Genomic DNA, 27,042 nt, shown 5'->3' with positions numbered 1-27,042 from the left:
GAAGTTAACTTATGAGTGGTTCTACGATGCATTTTTTTATAATTAATCCGAAAACAGCCATTGTTTCACTTTTGCATCGGATTCTTGAACTTAAAAAAAAGCAGCAATGACGATTGCAAGCTCCAAATCGAACGAAAAAGTGATACCATTTTCTATGACCTTTTTTGCTAATACGCATAGGAATTTTAACTGTTCAGAATAGCAACATATCTTTTTAGGAATTTCTTAAGTGGGCACAGCGATTTTGAAATTCTTCTTAGGTTGCCAATATTTTGCAATCAATTAAGCGAGCAAAAACTTTTACCGTAACTCTTTAACAGGTTTTCACCAAAACAACCTTTCTTAATTACATCGATTTTGCAAACTTTAAACTGATGAAAATATTGATCCGAAAACCGGGGAAAAGGGGATATTTCGTTTCTTGGTTTTCAGCAGTCTTGACCAGCGGTGGAAGGAAGCAACTAGAATTGAGCATGGAGGCCCAGTCTTAAGCGCCAATCTGGACAGAGGCAAGCATTGAAACCCTTTTATTTTAATATTTTGTTGGTGGTGCTTGTCTAGGGAAGGGGAGCACAGCCACTTACAGCAGCAGACTCAGGCTATATTAGCGGGCATTGGATCCCGAATAAAGAAATTCTCCCCTCTGCTGGTGAGAAAAGAATTAATAGTAGTAGTAGTTTTGAGGGGAGGCGACCGACAGCTAAGGTCATTTGCGCCATAGGGGATGGATAGGAAAGGATGAAGGGTGGAGAGAAACCCGGCGTCGGCATTAGCCTACTCTTTACGAAAGGCGCCAAGGGGTCCGCAGTTTAACGTCCCATCCGACGGACGGCGTACTCACTCAAAGTGCCCTCCACAAAGCACCTCAAGTAGGGATCGAGATACCTCTGAAAAATATTCAACACCGCCGGGATTTGAACCCGCGCCCTCAGGGTGGGAAGCCAGTACGTTAGCCCCCGCACCATCTCGATCCCCAAAGAATTAATTTAACTCACAAGGGGTAATTGGGAACGATCATACAATCTGTTTGAAAAGTTCACGAAAGAATGGGAAACGCCGTGAATGAAACACAATAGCTGATTACAGTGTTATCATTAGAGTTAAATATTGGCTGGCGCAGTTCAATAATTATATTTTTGCTAAAAAGCTCATATTTTAATGATGATTATTATTCATTGGATAGTGTGATTAACTTTTCATTTCGCATTTTAATGTGCATTTCTTCTTTACGTGACCGTTACGAGTTACGTGATCTACTAGTATATTACCGCCTCGGCTCCGCAGTGTGCTGAGGTTGCCATAGGAACGAAAATATCCCTCATTGGTAGCCGAGAATACTTGAAAACGTGGAGAATACTGTTCTTAAAATCGAGAAGTAGAAATTATGTTTTCTCTCGTTCATGCCACCGGAGGGATAGGGTAGGAGATGACAGAGATATGGTGATATACTTTCCATATCCATTTTGGAATAGGCCTCGTGCGTGCCCTCTTCGTCAGGGTGAGCAGCCCTTATTCATGTCATTTCTACATCGAGAGTTTCCTCTTTGACGCAAAAGTTTTCTCTTGTAGTATTTCCGTACTTGTATTTGTCCAGGCTGGTTCTGGAGAATGGTGATCACTTCCAGTGGCTTGCATCGCTGGTATGATTGCTTCCAGTGAAACGTTATACTCCATTTTTGAAGGGTATTTCTTTGTAGTAGGTTTAGAATCCCTCTTTTATTCAGTTAGAGGGAAAAATCGCAAAATGTTGCAATCTATAGCGAATTGATGCAATGGTCATGCACGATAGTCACCCGGTGGGCGATGTTTGAGTGTCGAAGTGGCAGGTCCGTGTGGCTCTGGAGGCGTAGCAAAGACTAAGTGTGCGTGGTCATTTTAGAGGCCGAACTTCTCAAAGGGTGTGCGAAGGAACGAAAATCTTATTTCTTAGAAGGAGTAGACGAATCATGGTAGCTGGAGGATTTTATCCAATTCTGATTCAAATAATGCAAATATATGTTGTTCTGTGCATTATTATTTTTTATTGGTGATCTACCGGGTAAGTTAGGTTTTGGGTGGACACAACTACCAAATATTTCTCTCGCCTCTCCAAACGAAACACCACCCTAATTCCTACCCTACACAAGAAGACCCTTTGTAATCCTACCGACTTCCTTCCTCTTAAATTCTATATCTCACACAAAAGAGGACGGTGAAATTTTCTGTACAGAATACTCTGAGACAAATACAAAAGCTGATAATTATGTGAATACTGTTTTAAAATTTTTTCCTGCAAGGTAAGATAAATATTGATCCAGAAAAAAAATGGATCCTTTAACTTAATAATTGTTCACCTTACACGCTAATGACTTAATTCCGTCAAATTATAATGAGAAAAGTGACACGGTGAGCCACGGAAATCCGCATCAGGGTTAATGAAAAACCTTTGTAAATCTAAAGACTTGAAGGTCTACCGCGTTCTTTTTAGATATTTTCAGGACGTCGCCTTAACGTCATTAACGTCGAATATAACAGGTCAAGTTAACAATCTTGGGCGAAATCTATCCATTTCATCTATTCTTAATTAAAATTCTAAAAATGAGAATTTTTTTAATCCTGAGATATATAATCTATGATTTATCTTGCCGACTAAAAAACCGATCACAAGCATTCTACGCGGACACACGTAATTTGTAGAATGGCCAAAACGTGTTGTGGAGGCCTCGAAACAATTAGGTGTTATTCGCTGAAATCTTTGAATGTTTTCCGTTAAAAAAGAAATTATTTTCCATATACACGACGAATAGACACTACTTCTCCCCCCCCCCATGGTGTGGACGGAGGAATATAAAAAGAAGGCAGTTGGCGGGAGTCGTGTGGCTCGGGGGCGCGTTCCATTCAAGGGGGGGGGTGAGGAGGTGGACGTCGGGTTTCCTTCCCGCCCCTCCCGAGGCGAGAAGAGGGGGGTTGGGAGGGCGTGTGCGTCCGGCGGTAGGAGGAAGAGGCAATTAACGGCGTTTGATTCCGCGGCGCGGATTTGCACTTCCCGCGCGCTCCACCGTTCGAAAAATGAGGAATGGAATCGCCGTGGGGGGGGGAGGGGGTAGACTATTCGACGAGGAGCCCCGGAGGAGTGTCTGCGTGAGGTGGAGGGGTGGGTCGGCTTAGGGGGCGGGGGAAGAGGGGAGGGGGGGGGACGCGGCCTGGAAGATGGCGTGGCGAGATTTGTTGCGGGCACAACCAACGTGTATTGATTGTCGACAGAGTCGGCGGGCTCACAACCCTCTCTCCCTGACTGCCGCCACCTCCCTCCCCCCTTCCCCCCGCTCCCAATCCCTCCCCCCACCCCACCGTCCACCCATCCTCCCCTCCCATCCCCTCGTGTGCCCTCCCCCTTCCCTCCGAAAGCGCTCCTCCCCCGGGAAAGGTGGCGGCAGGCCCTCCCCCGCTCCTTCCCTTTCGGTCGGGATCCGGAACTGGTGCCTATCGAGTCTGGAGCTGTATTTTAGGGACGAAATGACGCACTTTGGCGGGCAGGACTGAATGAATAGAGGGGGATAGACTGCTCCGGTGTCTCACGGAGTCTGCAGGAAAAAAATGCGACGGGGTTCAAAGTGCGACTGAGCCGCTGGCTTTACATAAAAATGTCACGTTGATAGTTTGTTTGTTGGGGATATATATTTGCGGGTGTTAATCTGTTTTTGGCCATTCAATTGAGGGAAGGGTATAAGAAAGACGAAGGTAATAAGAAATGTCGTTTTTGTCGTAAATATTAACCTCTTTTTTGTAAAAAAAGAGCTATTGATGGAAATATTTTCGAATGCTCGTGTTCACTCGTTGGCCTTGTGTTGAAATGATCTCGATTTAATTAATTCTGATAATTCTAATTTCCCCGCGTTTCACCAAAAAGGTGTGTGGCAGGGGGTGTAAGCACCAGGCGGGAAGGGTTTGTGATAATGGAGTATATAGGAGAGGAAGGGAGAATGGAAAAACATTTCGGAAAAATCTATCAAATAACGTGTAAAATTGTAAACATGCCGGAAGGAGACTTAATTCAAAACAAGTGTCAATTTACGTTGTATGCGAAAAAAAGGAATAAAAATGAACCAAAACCATTTGCACGACAGGCCTCCACCACAACAAGATGGGTCATGCAAGATTGAAAAGTATGAAGGGGAAACTCCATTGCCGTATGGACATGCAACTCATAGTCACCGACCCTAAATTCACCGGTGGGGAATGTGGCATACCGCAGGAGTAGGCTGTGGGCGGCGTGAGGCCCCCCCCCCCACAGGGAGAGAGAGAGAGAGACGAGGGATGGAAGGGGAAGCTTGAAAAGAAGAACAAAGAAAGGAAGGCAACACTGTACCAAGCACCACAGACATTAAATGTTAGTCCCACGCGGTCATGCGGGGAGGGGCAATCGGTAAACGTGCGGAAATCATAGGTGAAATGTCATCATTTTAGAAGTTTATCATAGCCATTGCTGTTCCTTTTTTTAACGAGTGGGTATATTCCTCACCTTCAAAATGATGTATCGTTGAACACTCGAGTGAAACTAGGCGCTGTAAACAGATGTCGTTTGCGCGTAAGTCTGTCACCGCGAGCGCCGATGTAATCCCCTTTTGTGCTCAGAAAAATGAAGACGTTTTACGCGCGTGGGAAACGTGTGGGTGCGGTGTAATTTGCCGTTTGTGTGTTTGCTTTGCGGGACTCCCCCTCTCTCTCTCTGTTTTTCCCCTCTCCGTGGTGGGAGGGGTCGATCTCAATCAGCGATGACCCTCGGGAGATAATGGGCGTTGAAATCCGAAGATTAAGCGTCGGGTGCTTGGAAGTGCGGTCGGGGGGAATTGGGGGAGCTTTTACGTTCCGTTCCCCGGTTGCTAAATCACGGCCCGGAGAGCCATTCCCAAAGTTTTCCGCGTGAGGTTTTTTTTGCGGTTTTGTTCCCACCGTCGCTGGCCGATTTTTCATTCGTTCCCTCGGTCATGTTTAAAGGCTTGATTCATTTCCAATACAAATTTGCTCGCCATTTCACCCAAACAAAGGCTAACAGACATTTACTCGGTGGATTAACGCGTCAGTGCACAGTCGTCGGACGTTCTCTGTTGGACGTTATCTCTCGCGCACGCAGCAAGTGAGAAAAAAAAGGCGGGACCAAAGTGTCCCAACTTTCCGTCTTTCAACTGCAAACGGGTAAAACGTCTTTTTTTTCAATTCTAATTGACTTATAATGTTGTCATGATTTTGTTTAACACTTATTTATTGTAGTTTTTCAACTAGCGGCTCCTCTCGGATGAGTAGAGAAGCACAGGATGTAATCCAAAAGTAATGCAATTTAATTTTCCGCGCCGCTCCTATTGTTTAGAGTGGAATCAAACTAGTTGAAGTAGGTGTGAGGAAGACGCTAAAATTTGGCGCGAAACCGGTCTCAGTGCTCTCCAAGCTGTGGAAGCGGCAGGACGTCGGTTATTATAAACCTCTGACCGACCGTGCCATAAAAAAATGGAATCGACGATTGATCAACGTTTATAACGATAATTGACAACAACGTCAATTAACGACTGGCAAAATGATTCGTGAGGCTTACGTGGAATCCGCTCTGTCCTACTCACGAGTTTCGAGGTGGTTGAAGGCCTTGAAGGAGGGCCGGGAAGAGGTTCAGGACGAACAACGCTCTCGGGGCGGCCGTCAACAAGCAAAACCGACAACAATGTGGCTCGTGTTCGACAATTGTTGGACTCTGACCGTCGATTGAGTATCAAGATGGCTGCCGATGAACTGAACTTTTCGTCTACTGTTGTGTTTCGCGTTGTTAATGAAGATTTAGCGCTGGGGAAAGTGTGCGCCAAGCTCGTGCCCAAGGTGTTTGCCACAACGTGCTACGAGTCCGCGAGTTCCGGTCATGGCGGAGTCGCTGGAATCAAGATGTGTCGAGGCCCAAGGAGAGTACTTTGAAGAATTTTAAGTGTTTGTACAAACCTGTTCAATAAATTACTTCGAACAAAATAATTGCATTACTTTCGGAACGTATCCAATTTTTTATGCTTAGACATTGTAACACGTATGTCTGTTGTTAACAATACGTGCGTTATTTGAAATAATTTGAATTTTTTGTCGATCTCGAGCATTTGCCCAGAACTCAGTGTTCCCCCGTTCATGCCCGGGCGTCGATGGAGGAACCACTAAACGGCGTTGAAGGACAATTCCGATGGCTAATAATTTCCAATGGTAAAATAAAGTCTGTGGAAAATTACAAACTCATTTAATTTGGTCACTCCTGATTTCTGTAGAATGTAAGCGTCTGGCTTGTATGCCTAGCCATGCAGTGGACTATCTCTCTCATAGTTTTAACTTCTCGGCTCTTCAGCCTCTGTCTCCGTAGTCTAGATGGCGAATTAAAAAAATTTAGTAAATCCGTGAATTTTGCGTACAAACCTAAGTCACTGGCTCTCAAGATAGACGAAATATTCTTGGTTATGAGGGAGGTCTCTCGTGAGTCCATGAAACTATGTAATGTCACTTTCAAAAGTCTGTCGGCAGTCACCAGCCCGCTCTATAAAATGAATGATGGAGGAAGAGTTTGTTTATTGACGCTCAAGTCTAACATTCACTAGAATAAATGGAATATTGGGTAGCTTCCAGCTGCTCTCAGAAGTCGTGGAGGAATTAGGAGCCGGCCAAGTCGAAGGAAAAATATTTCAAGGGTCAATGGCGGGAGGAATGTATTGAAAAAGGCCGCATTCAGACCTCAGGCTGAGCCACTCAAAACCTTGTCGTTTGGTTCGGACGATGAATTTGTGCGATTCTAATCGTCAGGAACACTTACTTTAACTCAAAGATTCGTCCCATAGGCAGAAGAGATGCTTGTGTGGGCATAGTGGTCGGAGGGATTGGATTGGGAGTGGCGGGAATGGATTGATAACCTATCTGGAGTCAGTAGCGCGGTCCATTTTTTCTGATTTGTTTTCTTTCACGAAGTTAGAGAGAGGGAATTATGACAATCCTCTTTCTTAACAGCGGATTCCCTGTTGACTGCGTTTGGAATCAATTGTCTTAATTACCAACAAAACGTAAAACGTCTTCCAATTGGATCGCGCGAATGACTGTATTACATTATACGGCGGTGTCTTGACAGGGGGCTGTTGTAATTAGGGATTCGAGTGACCTAGAGAGAGAGGGAGAGCTGGTGGAAGCAACCCCAAGGGGGGGGGTCGGTCATACTCCAGACAGCTGTTAAAAAAATTGAGAAAATCGGGGAAGGGGGCGTCATTTTTCGAAAAATCGTGAATTCAGTTTGAGCCTCGGAAATCCCGGTGAGAATGAGGTTGGTCTGTTTAGTTTTTGGAATCAGTTCGTGTTCTCTCCGGGGAGAGAGACACTACGCGGAATGCCGACAAAACTGAATCTCTGTATGGGACTGACATCCAGGCAATCCCGGTGGCCCGCGAACCCTTAAGGCGATGACCCACAAGAGAGACCCACGCATGAAGGGATTGCAGCTGACATGAAATCTGAGCAAAGAGGACTGATGTTTGTCGGGTATGAATCGAAAATGGTGGGACACATCTGTTCACATCTCCCATATCGACGACAAGAGTCGTTCGTCATATACATAATTTCAATATGGTCGACCATTCCTATCTCTCTCTCTCTCCCACTCCAGGAAGATCCCCCGAATGTCCTCCGGCTGTCCTCGCGCCAGAGAACCCTTTGGCTCCACTAATGCTTCGGATCGGTATTTATACGATCGAGCCGAGGCCGTGCGAGTCATGGCGAGCGGAACAGTTTTCTTTATCGCTCGGGGATTTTCTTCTCTCGATGGATATATCCTCGCCCGTGGAAGTGCGGTGGGAGAGGTACCTGCCCCTCCCCCACCGCGAATCGTATCGCAAGTATTTGCCCCGGACATGATAGGGGGGCTCCAGAAGTGCTTTCTTTGGAGTGAAGTAGTGTTAGTAGTATTTAGGGGAAGTGACCGACAACTAATCTCATTTGCGCCATTAGGGATGGACAGGAAAGGATAAAGGGTGGAGAGAAAAAAACTCAGCTTCGGCATTAGTCTACTCTTGACGAAAGGCGCCAAGGGGTCCGCAGCCTCAGGTCCCATCCGACGGACGGCATACTCACTCAAAGTGACTTCCACAAAGCACCTCAAGTAGTGATCTAGATATCTCTGAAAAATATCTTCCGCCTCCAGGATTCGAACCCGGGTCTCTTCGTTGGTAAGCCATTACGTTATTCACCGCACCATCCCGATCCCCGTAATTTTTATTTGTCTGATCGCCGTTTTATTTCGAAGTAATTCCACCCATAATTTCCTGGGATTTCACGCAGTGAGTGAGTAAATTTAATAGCTGATCCGTCGTCGTCAAATTGTGGTGGATTTCCCTCGCGTCCTCCGCTTAAATGTTGATATTTCTCACCTTGGTTGGCTCCAATATGCTGTATTTTCAAAATTCTGATTTCTTTCACTTAGATAACCCACCACTCCATCATTCCGTCTACCACCTGCTCTTTTTTATTTTTTATCCAATTGTTTTTGATTTGATACCAGTGAGTGCCAATTATTGTCAATTATTGTCAATTATTATACATATATCATGAAGTTAGCTGAATATCTTATTGTCTGTCATCGCCGTTTTCTGTTTTCCTGTCCACCTTAATTCTATTTTTTTGTGATCTGTTGTCTTTTTCACGGAGTAAACCTTGGGATTTGTGCGTTAATGATTGAGTGATAAAATGGCAATGTCATCATGTTTTTGTAATTGTTAATAGTGAGATGATTTTCAAAATGCATGCATCATTTTCGCAAGCATCGCATGCTTTAGTGCCATTTTGGTTCGTATTTCGAAGACCACGGGAAGGCAGCCATGGCGTGACCTGCGCTCAATGAATCAAACGAAGATATGTGAGTGAGTGAGAGCAACTGGGGACGCTGGCAAAGACATGATTAAAGAGACGCTATGACTTGGATTTGGTCCTTCGTGTTGTGTCGCTCATGAAAAAATAAATGTTCATCGGATGCTTTTGAGCTGCGTACGTGCAGGAAAATGTAATAAATAATTGGGCGGAAAGGATTGGAACATCGTTTTAGATCAGCAAACGGCCTGTAGTCGCCGGGGGCTGGATCTGGAGAGTACATATGGTGGGTGGGGAAGCATATTTGAAGCCCGGCTCGTTCAATTTGGCCATTGTTTTCATTGACTTGTGGCTCGGTGCATTGTCTTGATCAAATATGATTTTTTTCTTCTCTTTTTGCGGTTTTTTGCGATTTCGTCATTCAAGAGCACCAATAACTCAATGTAACAGTCGCTATTGAGAGATTTTCCTTTTTCAAGATAGTCAATATAAATTATACCGTGCGCATCCCGAAATATATCCCGTTCAATAAGCCCCGGGACTTATTGAATGATCGGTTAATTACCAAATGTGTAGGGCTAACACTCGTGGTTTTAATGTTGACTGTAGTGCAGGACGATGTTGTGAAGTCGGAAAACTAAGTGCCATTGTGATAGTAGTGTTGTTTGGTCCATTATAAAAAAATGCATAAGTGCTTTTAGCGACGACCGATCCTCAAAACTCGGCGTAAAACGCCACCTGCTCGCATCTCATCTGAAGACCCCCCTTGCGACTTCTCGTTAATCAATCCTCACCGCCTCTTATGAACCGCCAGCCTTTTCCTCTTCCAATTGCGCGCCATTAAGACCCGTTCTCATAAACATGCAACATAAAATTTTATGGAAATGATAAATTGAGCATCTTACGGCGTCTTTTTAGACTGGCGGTAAAAAAATAAAATTTTGTAAAAATTTATGAAAATTAATGTGTTTTCATTTTAACTTGTCATATTTTTGGAACTTGTTAGTCGTCATCGGAGTCGGTTTTTCCTCACTAGCTTATTGCTTCCAGATAATTGAAACGTTTTACACGGTGAGGGTGTGATAATCGCAAGCGACATATGCGCTCTTTTGTAATTTGTTAATCTTTGTTGATATATTTAGGCATAGGTATTTTTCTTGCCCTTAAACCGCTGTATGACGTATTTCCCCTTTGCAAATAGAAGCCAAGTATTGTGATGCAAACGGAGCTGACGCAAAGGTCTGACGCCGCGAACCACAGGGTTCCATGGTGATTGCCCCTCTATGCGTGCCGGAAGGCAAGACCATTTACGTCCAAACTTGACCTTGTTCTACAGGTTACTTTTGTCATGGAATCACCATAATTGCGGGTATCAATCACCATCCTGCAATAGAGACAACCGAGGTGATTGGTTGGTTCGTGCGTGGTGCTTCTAGGTGCGTCGCGATGCGCGGCAACGCGTCCGTTCGCTCCGTTAAACTACTTCCGGGAAGCGCCTTTTGTTCGCCGTGATAATCTCACCCTTCTGTCCGCCCCTGGGCCCCTCCCCTTTCATTATAATCATCCCCTAAGTCATCATTTGCCCTAATCTCCAACCTTTTGTTTATGATCCTGAGAACAACTTAATTCTTCGGCCAAGAGATGTCGTCAGGGGGATATTTCACCCACCAAAGGGGAAATAGGCAACACACAAGAGGAAAGGACAGTGGGCTAGCAATCATGCAACGCCGTAAAGGATAGGAAGAGTGCATTTCGCGGCACGCATAGCCAGAAGAAAGAGATGAGCCACATTGGCCAAATCTCTTAAATGTGTCCCTTTCCCTAATAAGCCTTAATATGTATCCCTATGCCTTTTCCTTGTATCCATTTCCATGTGAACGAATATTTGTTCGCCATACGATGGGTTTTCGTGTTTGAATGCATTTAATCTCATAAATGTACTGAATTTTATTATTTTCTATTAAGCCATTTTGAATTGTACCTGCATCGATAATTCGCCGATTTTCTAAACTCGGAATTCAGCTGGCTTTCAAAGCGGTATCTTCTGTGAAGTCCTTACTAGAAGTAAATTGAAGTTGAAGAGGCCACAGGAAACCTTTCGGAAAAATTCATCTGGAGCATTTGAAATGTTGGAGAAATAGATTGAATGAAATATTGTTGTTCGGAAACACAGAAGTGCGTAGGGGTCGCGTGGGGTGATGATGAGGGAAGGTGGAAGGATGAAAGAGTGTGGGCGGACGGTCAGGGACATGAAGGACGGAATGAATGCAGCGGAATGGGTAGACCATGAAAGAGGTACAAAGCTTGGAAAACTTACCTGTTTTTTTAGCGGCATGAGATGAATGTAGGCTTTTACCAGGACATCATCTGATAATGGTGAATTAGGCTGAAACATTCAAATGCAACAATTTCAGAGTGCAAAAGTCATTCGCCTTGACCGGGATTCGAACCCGGATCCCTCGATGTTCGGCCGAATGCTTTAGCCAGTCGAGGCGACATCTTAACCGGCTAAGCTACTCTGCCGGACATCCAGGGATCCGGGTTCAAATCCCGTTCAAGGCGAATGACTTTTGCACTCCGAAATTGTTGAATTTTAATGCATAGTAGCGGATGACTTTGTTAAAAGTTACTCTTGCGGCATCTTCCGCTGTTTCCTGGAAGTTGGATGATGTAGAAATATTTTTTCGTGTATAATATCTCGTACATCAGCACTAAGAACCATTTCAGTGAAAAAGAGCTCATACAATATGTCTTCAGTCGCGAATTGCAATACAGACTCAAGAGCAATCGGAGATCATTCGAAAAAGCAGTAAAAACATACTATAGGGATTTCAAAGCATGCGTCTACCTGAAATCTCCAATTCGAATTAAAAAATAATAAATTTTTCAAAATTAAGTGCGGAGAAAGGACCGCTCTGCGTCCCGTCCACGTTGGTGCCATGACTGCCCATCTCTCTTGATATGGCCCCTCGAGTTCGGCGTTCGGTGGGCAGAGTGGAACATTGAAAGTGATTTATTGGAACATCCCGGCCAAAAGCTGGCTAGTCGAGCTGATAATATTATGCGTACGATTGAAAGTGGATGAAGGGGGTATTGACCGGCAGCGGGATGTTGAAGACTGTAATTGAGGGGAGAATGTTAGGCAAACGAGGAAAGGGAAGGAACAGAATAGGGATGTTGGACGGGATGAAGGGAGGAAGAAAGTACTCAGAGATGAAGAGGGACCTGATGTAGAGTGGGATGTTGTGTTTTGCTAGTAGTCACAAAATATTTATTTAAGAGCTTTGTCCATCCAAAAACCTACCTTAATCGGTAGATTACCTAATAATAATAATATATGCATACAGTCTATTTTGAGAAGCGGAAGTTTGGAGACGTGTTCTAGTACTATGCCAACGCGAGTTAAACGGCGTGCTGTTATCGAATTTTTAACTGCTCAAAAACTGACTCCTATTGAGATTCATCGTAGTTTAAAGGCTGTTTCTGGTGGAGATACTGTCGATAGGTGTACTGTAAATCGTTAGGGAGTAAAATGTCGTGGTTGCGAGCCTGGAAAAGCCATAATTCTTGATGAAACACGCAGCGGACGTCCGATGACTGCCACAGACGATAAACAGAACAAACTCGTCGAAGATTTGATTCAAAATGACCGGCAAATCACTCAAAAGCGTATCGCTAACCATATTTGAATATTTAAGGAGCAAAGTTTGTCGTGTTAAACGCAGCCTGGCGCCAATAATCTTGGAACATGACAACGCTCGTCCACACACCTCGCGCACGACTGGAGAGGCTCTGCGAAACCTGAAATTTGAACCGATTCCACTCCCTACTTATTCCCCCGATCTTGCGATGCCTTGCGATTTTTTATGTTTTCCTTAACTCAAGATGCACCTCGAGGGTAGTCATTTTTCCTCGGACGATGAGGTGAAGGCAGCTGTCAAATCCTGGATTCGAGAAAAGTCGGAAGAGTTTTTCAGTGACGGAATGAAAAAAAATGTTTCACGTGGGAGAAATTTGTTAGCCTTAACGGTGACTATATTCAAAAATGAATATATGACTTAGAAGCTTAATAATTGTAAATTTAATACACTTTTCGCCCGATCTTGCTATTTTTTTTGTTCGCGCTCGGTAAGCATGTGTGCATAACTTCTCAGCCTACCCTCGTGTGTTGAGGCGAACAAAAAAATGTGTGTAAGACTAGGAATGTTGATGACGGTATCAATTTTTTGTGTGTGAAGTGAACTATGAGTAATGTATCGTAATATTTCTCTGTTTGCGCGAACCTTTCCATGGAATTCAGTGTATATTGTTGGCCTTCGGGCTGAGCTCGCGCGCTTGCTAATTTAGTTGGGGCCAGCCAGTTGGAGAGAGGGCGAGGACCCGGTCGGTCCCTTCCAGTCAGCGTTGCCCTCCGCGTGCGCCCTTCCCTTCCCCGGATCAATACGATGTCAATTCATTTTGGATCACCTGTTGAGTTTTGGAATCTGGAAGCCTCTTGAAAAGGCAGATGAAGCTGCGCTTGAAATTGATCCGTATTGTTCACGGAAATAATGTACGCGGGTTTAACAATGTTTAAAAATTCATTTGGAAATGAAAACAAATTATAGCATTTCTGCTTGTTCGTAGAATTGTATGGTATCGAAAGTTTCATTGTGATAAGTGGATGTAGTACGTAATAAAATTATTATAACCGCGAGGTCGCGCTTCAGTCGTCATAATTGATTCATGATTTCTGTTTTCAAATTGCCATCGTGCCGTGGCTGCAACAAATCCTTTTCAACGCACTTCCACTCTGTTCTTTGATGATGTGCGATTCTTTAAACGCAGCTGTCGAACTGGGGATGTACAAGTTTTTATCGCCTAGGTCGTTTATCTCGTAGAAATATGTTTCTTAAGCCGTATATGAGCACTTGGGTCTTGCTCAGTTTGGTTGCAGTTTCCTCAGGCGCTCTCACTGGGAATTCGGTTATTAAGTATCACGCTGGCTCCGCGTGAAACGCATTGTCTTGCCGCTCCAAAATCCGCAGGGGCGTTATTGCTACGTTATTATATTTGACGGTTGGCCCTCCCCTCACCCACCCCTCCCTTTTCTCTCTCCATCCTTATCTCGTCTTTGTTTTATAGTCGCCAGTAAGGTAGGGAAACATTTTATTCTAAGCGCGCATGTGTAAAATTAATTTTATGTCTTTCTTGTGCCTTATCGGCCCCGGTGGTGGCGGGGTGACGTCCTCACTTGCCAACTCAGAGGTCGTGGGTTCGATTCCCGCCTAAGTGGTTTCTCCTCCACTTAGGGCTTGGGTGTATGTAATTTTCAAGTTTTTATATCAATGTTCAAAGTCCGATGTAAAGGTTGAAGTGCTGTTTTCTGACTAATTCAAAATAAATAAATACATATAGTAAGTAAATAAAACATGTTCCTCGTCGTAATATATGAGTATTGAGTGCTCATATTTTTGAGTGAAAATTAAAATGACCTGTTGAAGGTGGATATACTATATAGAACACTGGGTGTTACGAATACAAGAACATAGAGTACAACATAACATATATATATATATATATATATATATATATATATGTATATATATATATGTGTATATATATATATATGTATATATATATATATGTATATATATGTGTATATATATGTTATGTTGTACTTTATGTTCTTGTATCTGTAACACCTAGTGTTCTTGTAATAAGACTTGAAGAGATGAGAATAGGAATTATAGATGTTTTTAGGTATTTTTGACTTGAGATGAAAAGACGAAGGGGTTTATTTGAGCGACAACTATGAAGCAATATTAAGTGGAGGAAAAGAAATAATGCGAAAGTTGGGAGTAGCATTGAACTAAATACTGGCAAGAATCTTAGCAAATATGTAGCAGGTGAGTGGTAAAATATTGATTGGTAGAAGTAAAAGCTGAACTTAGGAACTTGTTCATTTTTCAGATCGGCATGCATAAAGTAACCATAGGGGTGGATAGATACATACACGTCTTTGTCCTGGCCAAATTGAGACAATTGTAGTGTTTTGTTATAATGCTATTTTATGTGCGATAATGCGATTTTTAGTAAATATTTTTCCACGTCTTCTCCCGTGCCTTCCCTTATTACCGATGCTTCCCCCTGGTGCTTGCACCCGCTGCCACACATATTTTTGGTGGATCGAGGGGTATTTATGTCGATGTAAAGGGAGGGAGACATTGTATGCGGTCGATTGGAGGAAAAAATTAGGGCATCCCCGTAAGGAATTATTTTATAGTTATAAGGGATTGTAATGCGGTGCTGAGCGAAGGGATAAATAAAGGCACGGAATGATAGAGGTGATTGATGATAGATGAGAGGTAGGGTGCTAGGGACAAGAAAGGGCGTGTGGGAGGAAAAATAGACCTCTGCGGAAGAGAGGGACGAATGTGTTTTAAACACAACAGCAAAAGTGAAAACTCGACGATTTAGAGGGACATGCCAGACTACAGTATATTTAGGAAGTGGGTAAAAAGCTTTTAGGAGCGTATGTTCATTTAAGTAATAATTTAGTAGCAAGGAAGTGTAACGCGAAATACAAGAGGATTAGACAGGGAAGACTTTTGAGGAAATGTTATGTAGAATCATCGACTGGGATCAAAATAAAAAAAATACCGGGATGAAGGAGGAAATACATTATAAATGAGGACAGTGTGACGGGGGCAATAAATGAAAAAGGGAGCATGTAAAGAGGAATTCGGCATTGAAATAAAAAAAACGAAAGGAAAAGTTAATGGGAAAAGGGCAAGGAAACGTTGGATTACTGACGAGATGATTAGGAAGGTTGATGAGAGAATAGAATTGCAGTAGAAAATGTGAAAAAGTAAGTATAGGTAGATGACCACATAATAAACGAAGGCGGAAAAGTAATCCGGCGAATGGTGGAAGACGCTGTGGAGAATTCCACTAGGGACATCGCGAGTTTCCGAAGGAAAGGCAAAATGAATACGCGGTTTAGAAAAGTAAGAGATCTATGAGGAAATAATATGAGAAACTCCAATGACACGATTTTAAACATGGCAGTAATTTTATTCGTGTGGTGAGGAAAGATATACATATATGTAGGAGATATATGGGTCCAGTAAGTGTTGGCATAGAAGAGAATGTGTCGTAGATGGAGATAGCTGAGGTACACGGGCATATGAGATGGCTAGGTAGAAAGCATTCACGCGGAAGTACTCAAGTGCTAGGGAAACAATGGAAAAACAGTGTTTATGGGTTAGTTGTTAGCATTAATGAGGGAAATTGTTGGTCGGATGCATTCATCAGATCAGTGTTATATTCCATCCCAAAAAGTGAAAGGCAGCCGTATGTGAGGGCTATGAAACAAAAAGTGTGAGAATGAGCGCAGCAAGAGCGGTACTTAGGATGGCCTAGGAAACTATGGAGAGGAGAGCTTATGATCACGTGGGGAATGAATAGTTTGGGCTCAGGAAGGGGAGACGAACGCGTGGTGTCATGTCATTAATGAATGTTGAAGAACATGAAGTAGAATCTGTGTTAACTGGTTTCTTAGATTTCTAGAAGGCGTTTGATAGTAAATGGGTGAAACCAATGAATGCAATACGGAATTTAATAGAAGATCGGTGGGACGGGAGACATCCGCAACCAGTGTGGACAAAGTGATCGGGTGCGAGTGGGTTGTGGGGAGTCCGGATGGGCAGTGTTAGGAAGAGGGTTGAGACAGGGTTGCCCACTATCATCGGTGCTGTTCAACCTGTATATGTGGAGGAAATGATTAAAGGGTAATGGAAGAACTGGAGGTAGGAATGCAAGTGGGCGGGGAATTCGTAAAATCAGTTAGGTTCGCTGATGACCAAGCTTTAGTTTGTCAGCCAGCCAAGGGGTTGCAAGCATTGCTTAGTGAATTGGAAATTCAGTGCGACAGGTATGGGATGAAAATCAATATTAATAAAACCAAGGTTATGCGATTTTCTAGAAAGATAAAGGCTAAGCTTAACATTAAAATAGGAGGGCAAAAACTAGATCAGGTAGAACAGTTTACGTACAGGGTTCGTCCGGAAAATAAGTGTACTGAGCTCAGGAAAAAAAATTTATTACACTTTTACATTTCTTAAGCTAATATTCCTCAAAATAGGACCCTTGTGAGTCTATACACTTGTTCCAGCGGCATTCCCATTCCTGGAACGCTCCCGCAAAGGCATCATCGGGAACCTCTCGAAGACTCGTCGTCGACCTCTTCTCTGCCCTCCACGAACATCTTGTGCCACCGAAAGATCATGTTTCTGGACATGGCTGACTCCCCGTAAGCCTGGTTAATCATACCGACAGTTTCGGTAGACGATTTCCCAAGCTTTACCGCAAATTTGATGGAATAACGCTGCTCCAAAAACTTCGGCATCGCGTTCCGTGACGTGGGTCGAGCGTGGAGGTTCGCGTTAACAGAGCTCCTCACTACACCACAGCTCAGAGCCGACTGCCTTTTTCAGCGTCGCTTGCCAACATACCCCCCTCCAATCGCAGCCCGGCAGAGCGGTGCTGGGCGCGCCTGGAGCGGCGCGCCCAGCCCAGGAGTCAGTACACTTATTTTCCGGACGAACCCTGTATCTCGGTAGTGTTTTGGACCAACAGGGTCAAAGTAGTAGGGACGTAAAGAGAAGAATTGCGCCAGGCAAAGAGGCTTTCACAAGGAGGAGGGAGTTGATGACAGGGACGTTGAATAAGGATATTAAGAAAAGACTAGTTAGAAAACTTTGATATGGAATGTAAATTTTGTAGAATCTGAATCGTAGTCGTTGAAGCAAGATGGTTGTCGTAGATCGGTTGCATTTCGGTTTTAGTTGTGGAGAAAGATTAAGAAGGTTATAATGGAAGATTTGGGATTAGAACAAAAAAGTGCGAACTGTTATAGAGGATTGGACGTATGGTAGGCGAGGAATAGAAAATAAAAAGGCAAGCATATATGAGCGGAGTGAAGGGAGATAGAATCTATGCGGAATCGAAGAACGGTTGATTGAAGCGTGGGGTGTTTGTTTTGTTTTGGTTTACGAGACTTATGAATGTGGTAGTGTACGGCATCCATCCAAAAAGACCTAATTTAGAACTGTGGACTACCAAAGAAGTATTTTGTTCCTCTCCCTGACAAGAGGCCCATCGGATCACTACAAACAGCACCATTTATGGCATGAAAACAAATTAATCGCATTTAACTTTGCAACAAATTTCAATTTCCTTCCATTCGTCACCCTTTTAGGATCGCGACCCTGGTCCGGCTGTTCCTATCCATCTCTTCCTCGGGTGTTCCGACTCAAACCTTTCCTCCTCCTGGTTTACGTTTCAGGACTACTAATGGGGCACTGCTTGTTGGCACACGATTTAAATGCCCACACCGTTTTTTAAATATATTTACAATTTCTCGACTGTCTCGAAATTAAAAAAAAAGAAATTTCTTTCATTTATCCATTTTAGGTCTGCCTTGGAGACGTATTATAAAGTTGTGACATATCCGTGTTAAACTTCAAAGATGTCCTTGAAGAGAGGGTACTCTTTGACCCTAAATTCTCTGCCGCCGCGGAATGAGGCGAACAGTGAAATAAAGGCGGGCGGACGACCCGTGGACGTGCTTGTATGTATACTTTCCCCTCTCGAAGTCCCTGGCTTATCTCGGTGTGAAATAGGAGGGCCAAAGCGTGTCGGGAGGTCCGGCGCACGCCCTCGTTTCGGGCGCCAAAAGTAAGTGCGAATTTTTTTAATGCGGGGCACGAATGTTTGGTTGCCATGCCCTCCGCTTCGTTCGTTCGTTCGCCGGGCCCTACCCTCGCGTGCGGCTCTAGTTGAGCGACATGGACCCGAAATTGGCGGAGATAATGGCCACACGAGAATTCCTCGACCATGCCAAAGCATTAAGGCCCTTCCTTTAATTCCATCGATACCACCGCCGACCGTGTAATTGAAGGACAGCCACGCCTCTTGACAAAGTGTAATTATTTTCCCTCTCTGAGCGCAATCGTTGCTGTTTAGTTGGCCATTATCTTCCCTCGAGTCACCATCCACGATTGTTCAATATTCCCGCCTTGATAAACAGTTGAGGCGTTTTATAACCAACGAAAACTCACCGTTAAGCTGTGGACTATTGGAAATTCTCTAAACGTAACGAGAGTGTCGCATTTTATTTTTCGGTACAATGGAATTGGTTTGCCTGTAATTTTGGTTTATCCCCGTTCGCCATAGTAAATTGAGATAGGAAGGAAATCGCAGATTCCTGCCATACCGTTGCATCCCCTTTCCTATTTGCACATTCCCACTTACACTGTGGGCCGAAGATCAAATGTGCAGGAAGTTGATATCACGATAAGTTAAAAATACACGATTTGATTCCAGACAAGTGGTCATTTTGATTTTGGGATAAGGTTTGTAATTTCTTACGCCTTTGGTAACCGCGATCCCCGCCCACAGATGGCAAACCGGTCACTTTCGGTCAAGGTGGAAGAAGTCAACGGAAGCTCAAACAGCAGCCAACTCCAAACAAAACCATTCGCAATTGCATTTGGTCTAGAGAATGAAAAAGACTCTGCTAAGTCGAACTTACAAACTATAGCTCCGGATGATTTTTAAGTGTGCGGAAAATGTGTCGCTGGTCTGAAAGTTGAAGAATCCATCTTATCACGCTTTCCATGGGTTTGACTTTTGAGCCGAGAAGAAGCTTCGTTTGTTTTATTTTATTTTACTAAAACATGACATCTAGGTTATGGAGCTCCAATAGATTTTTCTATGTTACTTTTTTATAACTTCAGTTCTATTAAGAATAGTCCATTATTCTCCTAGATTCTTAACACTTCCACAATAAAGATTTAATATTTCACGACCATGGTTTTGATGCTGGACGTCATCACCAGGTGGTGAAGATGGTGCGCAGCATCGAAACCATGGTAATGAAATATTAAATCTTTATTGTGGAAGTGTTGAGTTTCTTTTTACCCTCATCATGAAGGAATTCCACAAAGTTAAACCTGAAAATGTTATTAGAACTTTAATTTAATGAAAAGTAAACCTTGCAACACCGAATCGTAGGAATGCAGTGACTTCAGGTTTGTCGCAATTATTTTGAGTGAAGTCGTTTGGAGTGTTCTCTCTTTAGTTAACCTGTCGACGTGTCACTAAGCTGCACACTTCTTGAGTCCTGGATCAAATAACTTCTTCGTTTCCTCGTTATCTATCTTTAGGTAATCATTCGCATTCTTATGCACAATTTTTTTTTTCTTACGGTGAATGCTGTGAGGTTGATAAATACCGATGCCATGGCATTATACTCGTAAAGGAACCTATTAAACCAAGTATTGCGTGGGTCATTCAACGATTCTTTAGAAAATCCAAGAGATGGCGCTCGTAGTAACAGGAAAGGTTTGCTTTTGGTAAGCCTTATCTTTCGCTTCTTTGTCGTTCAAGTTCAGCCTGCTGAATCCACCGCGTGGTTTGACTTGCATAGTTAATTGAAGCAATGATTTCTACTTATTTAGAAAAATGGAAAGGAATGAGTTACACTCGGTGATTAAACGCTTCAATTAAAAAGGTTTTTATAATCGAAAGTGATCAGAGCGTAGTGGGGTGAATATGATGTCACATGTGCTCCTGAGTTTGTCATTGGTTACCATTGGGTAAATTAGTTAAAATGTGGCCGTACATTCTTCACAAGTGGTAAACATTTTTAGGGACTTCCAGTGGAAGCGACTTCCTCCGAAATGATTGACAAAATCGCGAATTGGTTTCTAGTGGTACGAATCAAAGTTGGTGAAATAGTTGAGGCCACAGCGGGCATATCACAAGGTACAGTGTTTTCAATTTTCCACAAAACATTGGGTGTGAAAAAAATGCCGCCAGAATGCGTGTCACCTTTGCTCATGGTGGAGAATAAACTCAACTAAATAAATTCCAAAGAAACTGCGGGAGATGCCGCAACAGTAACTTTTAACGGAGTCATCCGCTAATGTGCATTTCAATGCAACAATTTCAGAGTGTAAAAATCATTCGCCTTGACTGGGATTCGAACCCAGATCCCTCAATATCCGGTTTAAGAGGACGTCTCGGTAGCTTAAGTGGCTAAAGCACTCGACCGGATATTGAGGGATCTGGGTTCGAATCCCAGTCAAGGCGAATGATTTTTACACTCTGAAATTGTTGCATTGGAATCAACTAAATAAACTCGTGAAGTCGATTCGGAGGCTGGTTTGGCGCTTTTCCGTCGCAATCCTGACGAATTACCGCGGCGATAAACTACTGTGGCCGAAGCATGGATACCGTACTGGACTTCAGAGACAGAGCCACACATTTGAAGCAGTGGTTTTTCTAAAGGCAATCCTGCTCCGAAGAAGCCGACGACGGTGAAATCGGCCGAAAAGGTAATGGCCACGGTTTTTTGAGTTGCACGCGTAATAATATACATCGAATACTACTGCGAAATGAGACAAACGATAAATGGGACGTATTATGCGTCGCTATTGCACCGATTGAGCGAAAAAATCAAGAAAAACATCCTCATTTTGGTAGAGCAGGACATTTTTCCTTTCTAAAAGACACTGCATGGGTGCACACCAGCGATGTTTCGATGGCGAAAATTTTGTAACAAAAGTTTGGTTTTATATTACAACATCCACCGTATTAAACAGATTTGACACCAATTGACCTTTTTTTAATTTCAAAACTCGTTAAAATTTCCCGGCGGAAAAAAAACGCAACACGTGTGCCTAATTTGAAGAACTTCCGAAATCCTACTTTTTAGACGACTGGAGAAAGTTGTAGAACATTGGGAAAGATGTATCGAGCTAAACGGGAATTGAATGTGTTGACGAATAATAAAACAGTACCCATAATGAATTAATCTCCTATGTTTTTCAAAGGAAACTTATTGAACCAGCCACGTAGTATAAAACGTAGCTACTCGATCTGTAAATGTTTGATGTTCAAACCAAAAGTGATATAAATCATTCGAAGCTTCTTAAATCGTATCTACGTTTAAATATTGATTGGAAAGTTATTAAAACTCTTATTGCATTTTTCGCTGATCAGAGATGTAAATTCTCCCTTATTCTGTTCGAATGTTCATCCCATTTTCTACGCAGCGGTGGGTTGCGTGCGAGATGAGCCAAACGTGTTCATTTTTTCAAAGATGGATCTTGAAGTTCCTGTCCTTATCTAGCACCGCGAGTCAGGATGTGCCATTGACGTGGACTGACCCTTGTAGTAAGTAAGTGGGTGGTGGTGGTGGCCCTCAAGCACGGGAGGCGTGAGAGCCATTCCCGCTGGCCGTGAGCGGGGAGGTATTGCCTCTGCGTGGATTCTATGGCCACCCGTCAGGCGATACGGCTTTGATTGAGAGAATCGATCGCGCCCCGCTAGACGAGGGAAGGAGCCGTCGCGGCTGATGTCCGTCGAGGGTAATTATCGGGGGGGGGGTAGATTAGTGTGAGCGGTGGTCGGGGAGCGGTGAAGGTGCGGTCGGCGCTGTCTTAATCGATGCACGTGACCACTTGGACTGAGTAAGTAGCGGCTCGGAAGAGATTTCCCCCTTCGACACCCATGTCCCTCCTCATTTCAGCTGAGGACTCCTGTTTTGCTTAAGATTAATTGTCTCGTGCTTGTTTAAATATAATATACATGCGTGAGTTCTTTCCATAAAGGACGTGGATGCGCCGCCTAAATCTTCTCCAATTTTGATTCTATTAGTGTTCTTTGGTTTTTATTTGCTTGCCCTTGTCGTGCGCGTGTATATATGCATATACGAGTATATGTGTGTGTGCATGTATATATATATATATACTATATATATATGTATAAAATATCTTCGAAATGGAACGCTCATCGGCGACACACAAATATATAAAAACACAGATGTAGATTTTTAGAATATAGAGACACAAAGAAAGGACACTCACAATTTGTTATTTTACGTTTCGACAGCACGGCTGTCGTCTTCAGAATCTATTCTGATTCTGAAGACGACAGCCGTGCTGTCGAAACGTAAAATAACAAATTGTGAGTGTCCTTTCTTTGTGTCTCTATATTCTAAAAATCTACATCTGTGTTTATATATATATATATATATATATATAATGGGCTGACACAATATAACACAAATAGAAAAGAATAGACACATTTAAAAGAACACTCACACGGAACAATTTACCGTTTGAGTGTTCTTTTAAATGTGTCTATTCTTTTCTATTTGTGTTATATTGTGTCAGCCCATTATTGTGCCGCTCGTGTGAGTTTTTCCGTACAATCGTATATATATATATATATATATATATATATATATATATATATATATATATCGAAGGCCGAGAGCTGAAACAATTTACGGTGTGAGTGGCCTTTTAAGTGTTACTATTTTATTTTTACTCTATTGTGCCGTCCCAACATTATACTGCTCGTATGAGTGTTTCCGAAAAATCGTTATACATACATACATATATATATATATGTATATATATATGTATATATATATGTATATATATATTTATATATATATATGTATATATATGGGGATCGAGATGGTGCGGGGGCTAACGTACTGGCTTCCCACCCTGAGGGCGCGGGTTCAAATCCCGGCGGTGTTGAATATTTTTCAGAGGTATCTCGATCCCTACTTGAGGTGCTTTGTGGAGGGCACTTTGAGTGAGTACGGCGTCCGTCGGATGGGACGTTAAGCTGCGGACCCCTTGGCGCCTTTCGTAAAGAGTAGGCTAATGCCGACGCCGGGTTTCTCTCCACCCTTCATCCTTTCCTGTCCATCCCTTATGGCGCAAATGACCTTAGCTGTCGGTCGCCTCCCCTAAAAACTACTATGTATATATATATATATATGTATATATACATTCAAACACGAAATCCCGCCAAACGGCGAATAAATACTCATATATACAGAAACATATATAAGGAAAAGGGATAGGAACACGTATAAAGGACGAACACAATAGAGGTGGGGAAGGCGGAATCGAACGGATCACAAGAGTAAAAATATTTCCTCAACCGGGACTCGAACACCGGATCTTTCCACTTGCCGGGCGGATGCTCTTAACCACTTGAGCTATCGAGGATATGTAATTCAACTCTCTCATCTTCTGGCTATGCGTGCCACGAAACGCACTGTTCTTTCCCTGTATGATGTTGTATGAATTCTAACCACTGACCTTTCCTCTTGTGTATTGTCTATTTCTCCTTTGGTGGGGGAAACAGCCCCCTGACGCCATCTCTTGGCTAAAGAATCGGGGCGCTTGGCGACATATAAGACCCACGGATCTCAGGGTATATATATATATATCCCTCCCCGGACTACAACCTTGACGTAGTGGAAGGGCTTGTGCGTTCCGATGACCCCTAGAGCTGTGCTGGCTGGAGTAATAATAATTGCTCCTCGTAGGGTCACCCATGCCAGATAGGTCGAAGGTTAGGAGACGGAATGTAGTCCACGCAGCGTCTGTTCCTCAGTGAGTCGGCTGCAATAACCTCGGACCCCAGTGGGGCGGCCAGTAAGTGATGGTGTAACGTTAAAAACACTATTGGGGAAGGCAACGGGAAACCACCTCAATTGTCATTCCTAAGATCTAAATGATGGACAATACCGAGATTTTGAGTCCTAACAACTAGGACTAGGGGGTTGGAGGGGATATGTAGGTGGCTATTGGATGCATTCAGTGAGCTTGGTTCAACCTGGGAGATTTAAATGGCTGGGACGCTCAGATACGCGCCATCTTGTGGTTTCTCACGTCAATGCTACCTGCAGACTTGTGAAGGGTTTCAATCACCTAAACAAAGAAGCTGTCATCGAAATATTGGTCGCGGGAAGCAGTCTCAGTAGGGATGGGATAAACAAGGAAATAGTTCAACTTTGGAAGTTTACTCGCCCGGAAAGTGAAAGGCCTGGGTTGAATTCCTGGTGGAGCCATATTTTTCATCATATTCACGAATGCCTTGTGTTCGTCCTGGTATCGTTTTTAGTCTGTGATTCGGGACTTGCTAAAAAAAAGGGTGAAACTCATGCGAAATTATAATTTTTGGTTTGCGCAGCCACCTTCTTCTTCCGTGGAAGGAATGAGGACTCAGGGCCTTGCTCGATCTCACTTAAGCATTTCGTGACCGTGTACGCTTCTATTGAAATGTTTAAGCTCCCCATTGCCTCCCTTGGTTTAGTTGCCACGGGTAATAGGAATATTCGTGTGCGCTATCTCTTTTCCGACCCTGATGGAATTCACTCTCTCAAGATCGAGTGAATCCCTATACGCTTGCGGAATATTTTTAATGAGTCCAGTCGCTTTTTTTAGATTTCGAGCAAATAAATGTATTCAAGGTTGTCTTGGATGTGAGCGAAATGTAATCGGTTGCAATTTCGATCAGAAATGGTGGGATATAAATGAATCACAGTGTAAGCCATCCTGAGGACCATTAAGACTTCTGTGAACGTACTCTGCTCTTCCCGGTTGATGCATGTGTTTATTGTGATGTTCGTTAAAGGACTGCGAAGGATTTGGATGGTAGGCAGTTGCGGGGTGTTGCTAGCGGCGCGTGGTGTGTTATGGTGTGGGAGGGGAGGTTGATGAGGCAGGGGAGGGGGAGAGGAGGGGAGGAGAGAGGGCAATCTCGGGTGGAATGCGAGAAGGGCGCTAAGTGGGAACACGAAAGGGTCACAGTTCGAACTCTTTGTCCAAATTGCTTCACACGCGAGTTCATGCGTAAATTAATCTCTAGTGTACCCTGGGAGACAATAGGCCCAGATGCCAATTTTCCATTCGTGCGGTACGCATTGCATTGCTCAGTAGCCCGACCTTCACGTACCATTTTTCGGCTCAAGATAAAGTTCATAGTATTGGTTTGTAATACTTAAATACATGTTACTTACTAATAACTTTGGTCGGTTAATTGGTGGCCCAAAAGGCAGTTCATCACGGGAAGGAGTCTGAGATTACGTATGTTGGTGTGGATGAAGTGAAGGCAGCGAGGGAATTCCACGGCATGCCATGCCAGAGATTGGTTCCCGTACAATTTCTGGTCTTCATTGGACAGGAAGTAATGTTTGAATGTGGTCGGTGACACTCCCAAAGGCAAGAGACGTTGGGAGTCTCCGTTGCGGAGTTGAATGTTGAAGCAATACATGAGTGTGTCGGGTGCGATATAAGTAGGATATTGGAGTAGAATGGAAGAATTTAGGGAACGTCTCGTGAATTAGCGTCCAAGTAGGTTTTTATGCCTGAGCTCATTGGCCTCGAAAATCTGCCTCAGCAATTATATCCCCGTAAGTAGTAGTTCTTTAGCGGAGACGACCGACAGCTGAGGTCATTTGCGCCATTAGGGCTGGGTGGGGAAGGATGAAGGGTTGAAGGAATCCCGGCTTCGGCGGTAGCCTACTCTTGACGAAAGGCGCCAAGGTGTCAAACAGTTTAACGTCCCATCCGACGGACGGACGGCGTACTCACTCAAAGTGTTCTCCACAAAGGAACTCAGGTAAGGGTCGGGATACCACTGAAAAATATCTGCCGCCTCTGAAATTCGAACCCGGACCCTATCGGTGGGAAACCTGTACGTTAACTACCGCATCATCCCAATTCCCTTCTATCCACGTTTTTACCTAATTTATAAATTTGTATGTATACTATAAATGTGTATACCATACATATACGCGGCCCTCATATATATAAAACTTGGACTGCCACAAGCAATATAAGAACACAAAAAAAACACTCCCGTTAGTTCTTAATAATTTCGACCGAATTCAGCTCCGTCTTCCTCAGAAGAAAGAGTAGTATTCAGTACTGAGGTACAGACTTGTATGTATATATATGTATGTATGTATATATATATATATATATATATATATATATATATATATATGCATACATACATACATATATATATATATGCATACATACATATATATATATATATATATATATATATATATATATATATATATATATATATATGTATGTATGCATATATATATGTATGTATGCATATATATATGTATGTATGCATATATATATGTATGTATATGCATATATATATATATATATATATATATATATATATATATATATATATATATATATATATATATACATACATATATTTGGTAGTTGTGTCCATCCAAAAACCTACCTTAACCGGCAGATTACCTTATAATAATAATAGTAAATTATATTATATATATATAATTTTTCCCAA

At 43.1% G+C, this 27,042-nt stretch overlaps 1 protein-coding gene across 1 annotated transcript in view; it reads left to right on the top strand.

The window, feature by feature from the left end:
* Trap1 (TNF receptor associated protein 1) overlaps window positions 1-27,042 on the top strand; it is a 531,360-nt gene that overhangs the window by 224,323 nt on the left and 279,995 nt on the right. The gene's annotated exons all lie outside the window — the stretch shown is intronic.

The sequence above is a fragment of the Hetaerina americana genome, unplaced genomic scaffold, assembly GCF_022747635.1.
Source record: "Hetaerina americana unplaced genomic scaffold, ioHetAmer1.1.p SCAF_8, whole genome shotgun sequence".
NCBI lineage: Eukaryota > Metazoa > Arthropoda > Insecta > Odonata > Calopterygidae > Hetaerina > Hetaerina americana.
The sequence above is the reverse complement of the archived record's forward strand: the minus strand, read 5'-3'. Positions and strand labels throughout refer to the sequence as shown.